Genomic DNA, 7,098 nt, shown 5'->3' with positions numbered 1-7,098 from the left:
ACAATCCTCATCAAAGCGAGGTTCTTCAACATATCGCTGATTTGCGCCCACGCCCCGACGGAAGAGAAGGACGATGTGACCAAAGATGCCTTCTATGAGCGCTTGGAGCGCGCTTATGAGAGCTGCCCCCGCCACGATGTCAAAATCGTGCTTGGCGACTTTAACGCCAGGGTGGGCAAAGAAGGTATATTTGGCACTACGGTCGGTAAATTCAGCCTCCACGACGAAACATCCCCAATTCGTCGTGGCCCGAAATATGGTTATCTGTAGTGCTAGATTCCAGCATAAGAAGATTCATCAAGCTACCTGGCTGTCTCCGGATCGAAAAAGTACCAACCAGATCGATCATGTTGTGATAGATGGAAGACACGTCTCCAGTGTTTTAGATGTGCGTGCGCTCCGAGGTCCTAACATCGACTCGGACCACTATCTAGTTGCAGCTAAGATTCGCACTCGCCTCTGTGCAGCAAAAAACGCACGCCAACAAACACAAGGAAGGTTCGACGTCGAGAAGCTGCAATCACAACAGACAGCCGAAAGATTTTCTACTCGGCTTGCAATCCTGCTCTCTGAGAGCACTAGTCAACAACTCGGTATAAGGGAACTGTGGGACGGCATTTCAAATTCCTTACGTACAGCTGCAACCGAAACCATTGGTTTTCGGAAAGAGCAAAAGAACAGCTGGTACGACGAGGAGTGCCGTGTCGCAGTGGAGAGAAAACAGGCTGCCTACCTCGCAACGTTACGATCGACCACTACACGTGCGGGATGGGATAGACACCGAGAGTTGAAGAGGGAAGCGAGACGCATTTGCAGACAGAAGAAGAAAGAGGCCGAAATGCGTGAGTACGAAGAGCTTGATAAGCTGGCCGACAGCGGTAATGCTCGAAAATTCTACGAAAAAATGCGGCGGCTTACGCACAACACCAGGAAAAGGAGAACCCGATTCCCCAATCGATGACGATGGAGCAGACGTTCCATTACCCGACCATGAAGAGTTTCGAATAGCAATTGCCCGCCTCAAGAACAACAAAGCGGCAGGGGCCGACGGACTACCGGCCGAGCTATTCAAACACGGCGGCGAAGAACTAATAGGGAGCATGCATCAGCTTCTTTGTAAAATATGGTCGTTCGAAAGCATGCCCAACGATTGGAATTTAAGTGTGCTATGCCCAATCCATAAAAACGGAGACCCCACAATCTGCGCCAACTACCGTGGGATAAGCCTCCTCAACATCGCATATAAGGTTCTATCGAGCGTATTGTGTGAAAGATTAAAGCCCACCGTCAACAAACTGATTGGACCTTATCAGTGTGGCTTTAGACATGGCAAATCAACAACCGACCAGATATTCACCATGCGCCAAATCTTGGAAAAGGCCCGTGAAAGGAGAATCGACACACACCACCTCTTCGTCGATTTCAAAGCTGCTTTCGACAGCACGAAAAGGAGCTGCCTTTATGCCGCGATGTCTGAATTTGGTATCCCCGCAAAACTAATACGGCTGTGTAAACTGACGTTGAGTAACACCAAAAGCTCCGTCAGGATCGGGAAGGACCTCTCCGAGCCGTTCGATACCAAACGAGGTTTCAGACAAGGCGAATCCCTATCGTGCGACTTCTTCAACCTGCTCCTGGAGAAAATAGTTCGAGCTCCAGAACTAAACAGAGAAGGTACCATCTTCTATAAGAGTGTACAGCTGCTGGCGTATGCCGACGATATTGATATCATCGGCCTCAACACCCGCGCCGTTAGTTCTGCTTTCTCTAGGCTGGACAAGGAAGCACAGAAAATGGGTCTGGTAGTGAACGAGGGCAAAACGAAATATCTCCTGTCATCAAACAAACAGTCGTCGCACTCGCGACTTGGCTCTCACGTCACTGTTGACAGTCATAACTTTGAAGTTGTAGATAATTTCGTCTATTTAGGAACCAGCATTAACACCAATAATAATGTCAGCCTGGAAATCCAACGCAGGATTGCTCTTACCAACAGGTGCTACTTCGGACTGAGTAGGCAATTGAAAAGTAAAGTCCTCTCTCGACGAACAAAAACCAAACTCTATAAGTCGCTCATAATTCCCGTCCGGCTATATGGTGCAGAGGCTTGGGCGATGACAGCAACCGATGAGTCGACGTTACGAGTTTTCGAGAGAAAAATTCTGCGAATATCGCATCCGATGGAACGATGAGCTGTACGAGATATATGACGATATTGACATAGTTCAGCGAATTAAAAGACAGCGGCTACGCTGGCTAGGTCACGTTGTACGGATGGATGAAAAACTCCAGCTCTGAAAGTATTCGACGCAGTACCCGCCGGGGGAAGCAGAGGAAGAGGAAGACCTCCACTTCGTTGGAAGGACCAAGTGGAGAAGGACCTGGCTTCGCTTGGAATATCCAATTGGCGCCACGCAGCGAAAAGAAGAAATGACTGGCGCGCTGTTGTTAACTCGGCTATAATCGCGTAAGCGGTGTCTACGCCAATTAAGAAGAAGAAGAAGAAGAAGAATTTATCTTATTTTGAAAATATAATAGCAGAAGAAAATTGAAATCTTTACAGTCATAACGAACAAAATCACGAGAGCCTAGGAATTATTCCACGGGAAACAGAATCTGGAATTTTGATAATTAAGACATTATTAAAAGAATTAAAACAAACCCATTTTCGGCAAAAAAGGCGTATAAATGAATTAGGAACACTTTGGAAATGGATAGCCGGTACACCAGACCACGACGACTTTGTTAAAATGACAAATTGGACCAACTAGTAATAAGTAACAATAAACAATTCACAACAAATTCAGAAATGTTTAAAATAATAACAGAATTAACTGACACAGTAAATAATATTGAAGGTGATACTACAAACAGGAAAATTAAAAGAAAACGAAATCAATATGTTATACATGAACTGCAAGATTTAATAAATGCAATAACTTTTGGTAAAATTGGAATTTTAAATCCAACAATTTTACATTTTGATGAACTAAAAAACGTTACATATTACCAACACGGTATACGTATAATGACCATAACAAGTTTAATGGACATTTAAATTTAAAATAGCCCAAAAAGGAGACATAATTATAATTTATATAAAATACCCTAAAATAGAACTAACATGTAAGTAGTACTATGATGTCAGAGCCATAGCTCAATTCGATGGTAAGCTTATTATTGACCAGAACATAATATATTGTAACACTAAATTTTTTAATATTCAAAATTCTAAAACAGAAATTTCAAAAACCTATTGTAAACTAGATAAAAAAAGCACATGTTAGTCAGAAATTTTAAACAAAAAACAAGGAAATTGTAATAAATTAAGAGAAAAAAACTTGCAAATTGAAGAAATTAAACCAGGAGTGATATTAGGTGCAGGAGTGTCGATTGGCTGAAGACGGACTGCAGCTAGTTAGCGAATATCGCAGATGATGCTTGCTTCTTGTGGGTGAACATCATCCGCAAAATACTCGTGATTGAGATGTCCTACTGGCCAGGTAATTTCCAGAAACGAGTGCTCTTTGAGGAAACCCCTGTGTACTTCCTCAGCTGATTGCAGAATTGCCTTCATTGCAGAGCTGTCCTTATCCCGGAAATTATTGATTTGCTTGAAGTGTGGAGTGAGTGCCTTAACGCGATTGATTTGCGATCTGGCTTTAAGCACGAGCTCGTCAGTTAGCCGTGCGAGTGATTGTGCACGTTTTGACGAGCGAGTGGATTTGACAGAACCTGTCTCGTCCACATCCGAGAGCACAGGTGATTGTCGTCCTGACGTAACAGGCACGTTGTGTGTAGGTGCTGATAGCACCGTTGACTTGTGACTTTGTGTCGATTTGATCGATTGCACGTCCGAATCTTTACACTCCGGATTGAGTGCCTCGCTATCGGACATGATTTGACCCGCAAAGAAAAAACTGTATTATAGATTGTACAAAAATTCAAAAGAAAAAATTCACAAAGAATTAACCGGAAAGCACAAAAGCGAAGGACCAAACTGTATATTATACTATTGAGTGCATCGGTTTAAGATGTTGCACCACACGTTCATTACCATGAGGACTGATCTATTAAATCAGCCCTCACTTTATACACAGCCTCTGTATATTGATTTAATTAATTTTATTGTATTTTTTATAACGATTGACTTACAAACTATATTATTAATGCATGAGATGAGCCAATAGAAATAATAAAAAGGACTTTTACGATTGCACGTGTGTGACTTGAAGGTTAGAAAACGAAGCGAGTGTCGATGATTGCTAAAAAAGATGTGGTCCGATCGGTTGTGATATGCACGAGAAAGTGAGCCACTTATTTCCGTTTATAGCGTGGCTAGAGTGTTGCCACTGTATAACAGTGTGACCAGAGTGTGGGCAATGCATTGGCAATTTTATAACCGTGTGACTAGAGTGTGGGCAATGCATTGGCAATCCGTAAAAAAACATATAGAAAATAAATCAAATATCGAAGAAAAGGTTTTAGAATTGCTTCAAAGTTTCACAGATGTAAAACAAACTACTTTAGACAATGAACCAAACTTTACCACACCAACATTTAAGTCCTTAATGCGCAGGTTAAATATTGAAATTTATTTTTGTAATTCACGTCACAGCATAACTAACGGACAAGTTGAAAGAGTCCATTCAACAATAATTGAAATAGCCAGATGAATAAAAGAAGAATACAATATTGTCAGTAATTTAGAAACTATACTTAGAGCAGCGAAAAAATACAATACAACAATACATTCAGTACCGAATTTTAAACCAAATAAAGTAATTTATAATAAAATAAACCACGAAAATTTGCCAACAACTGTAAAGCAAGCACAGGAGAAAATGCTAACGTTTCATAATAAACATAGATCAGATAGCAATATCATCCCGGCCAAATCATTTACGAGAAAATAATAGAAGAGAGAAATAAATTACAACCTAGATATAAAAAACAGCGAGTTAAGGAAAATTTTGAGAATAAAATAATTAATAATAGAAATAGAGTTATCATAAAAATAATATAAAATCATAATTATTATAAGTTTCCAATATGATCATTTTAATTTTTACTGCACTAATCTGCTCAGCAGTCGCTGATGCTATAGACTATACCCGACAAGACTACGTACTTATCGAAAATGGAGATGTTTCCATTTATGAGGAATACGGGGACCTATTTCACATTACTAATTTATCTTATTTTGAAAATATAATAGCAGACGAAAATTGAAATTTTTACAGTCATAACGAACAAAATCACGAGAGCCTAGGAATTATTACACAGGAAACAGAATCTGAAATTTTGATAATTAAAACATTATTAAAAGAATTAAAACAAACCCATTTTCGGCAAAAAAGGCGTATAAATGATTTAGGAACACTTTGGAAATGGATAGCCGGTACATCAGACCACGACGACTTTGTTAAAATGACAAATTGGACCAACTAGTAATAAGTAACAATAAACAACTCACAACAAATTCAGAAATGTTTAAAATAATAACAGAATTATCTGACACAGTAAATAATATTGAAGGTGATACCACAAACAGGAAAATTAAAAAGAAAACGAAATCAATATGTTATACATGAACTGCAAAATTTAATAAATGCAATAACTTTTGGTAAAACTGGAATTTTAAATCCAACAATTTTACATTTTGATGAACTAAAAAACGTAACATATTACCAACACGGTATACGTATAATGACCATAACAAGTTTAATGGACATTTAAATTTAAAATAGCCCAAAAAGGAGACATAATTATAATTTATATTAAATACCCTAAAATAGAACTAATATGTTAGTAGTACTATGATGTCAGAGCCATAGCTCAATTCGATGGTATGCTTATTATTGACCAGAACTTAATATATTGTAACACTAAATTTTTTAATATTCAAAATTCTAAAACAGAAATTTCAAAAACCTATTGTAAACTAGATAAAAAAAGCACATTTTAGTCAGAAATTTTAAACAAAAAACAAGGAAATTGTAATAAATTAAAAGAAAAATACTTCCAAATTGAAGATATTAAACCAGGAGTGATATTAGGTGCAGGAGTGTCGATTGGCTGAAGACGGACTGCAGCTAGTTGGCGAATATCGCAGATGATGCTTGCTTCTTGTGGGTGAACATCATCCGCAAAATACTCGTGATTGAGATGTGCTACTGGCCAGGTAATTTCCAGAAACGAGTGCTCTTTTAGGAAACCCCTGTGTACTTCCTCAGCTGATTGCAGAATTGCCTTCATTGCAGAGCTGTCCTTATCCCGGAAATTATTGATTTGCTTGAAGTGTGGAGTGAGTGCCTTAACGCGATCGATTTGCGATCTGGCTTTAAGCACGAGCTCGTCAGTTAGCCGTGCGGGTGATTGTGCACGTTTTGACGAGCGAGTGGATTTGACAGAACCTGTCTCGTCCACATCCGAGTGCACAGGTGATTGTCGTCCTGACGTAACATACACGTTGAGTGTAGGTGCTGATATCACCGTTGACTTGTGACTTTGTGTCGATTTGATCGATTGCACGTCCGAATCTTTACACTCCGGATTGGGTGCCTCGCTATCGGACATGATTTGACCCGCAAAGAAAAAACTGTATTATAGATTGTACAAAAAATTAAAAGAAAAAATTCACAAAGAATTAACCGGAAAGCACAAAAGCCGCGGAGAACAAACGCGAGATGATCCGGCTCGAAGGACAAAACTGTATATTATACTATTGAGTGCATCGGTTTTAGATGTTGTACCCCACGTTCATTGCCATGAGGACTGATCTATTAAATCAGCCCTCACTTTATACACAGCCTCTGTATATTGATTTAATTAATTTTATTGTATTTTTTATAACGATTGACTTACAAACTATATTATTAATGCATGAGTTGAGCCAATAGAAATAATAAAAAGGACTTTTACGATTGCACGTGTGTGACTTGAAGGTTAGAAAACGAAGCGAGTGTCGATGATTGCTAAAAAAGATGTGGTCCGATCGGTTGTGATATGCACGAGAAAGTGAGCCACTTATTTCCGTTTATAGCGTGGCTAGAGTGTTGCCACTGTATAACAGTGTGACCAGAGTGTGGGCAATGC

The 7,098-nt window shown here is 39.4% G+C and overlaps 1 long non-coding RNA gene across 1 annotated transcript; it reads right to left on the bottom strand.

The window, feature by feature from the left end:
- Window positions 1-4,114: 4,114 nt before the first annotated feature.
- Window positions 4,115-7,050, bottom strand: LOC126767371 (uncharacterized). The gene is made up of 2 exons (XR_007669077.1): window positions 6,868-7,050; window positions 4,115-6,815 (listed from the first exon to the last, which is right to left on the bottom strand). It is a non-coding gene; the product is annotated as an uncharacterized LOC126767371 (long non-coding RNA).
- Window positions 7,051-7,098: the final 48 nt, after the last annotated feature.

Source organism: Bactrocera neohumeralis, unplaced genomic scaffold (assembly GCF_024586455.1).
Source record: "Bactrocera neohumeralis isolate Rockhampton unplaced genomic scaffold, APGP_CSIRO_Bneo_wtdbg2-racon-allhic-juicebox.fasta_v2 ctg5831, whole genome shotgun sequence".
Taxonomy (NCBI): domain Eukaryota; kingdom Metazoa; phylum Arthropoda; class Insecta; order Diptera; family Tephritidae; genus Bactrocera; species Bactrocera neohumeralis.
The sequence above is the reverse complement of the archived record's forward strand: the minus strand, read 5'-3'. Positions and strand labels throughout refer to the sequence as shown.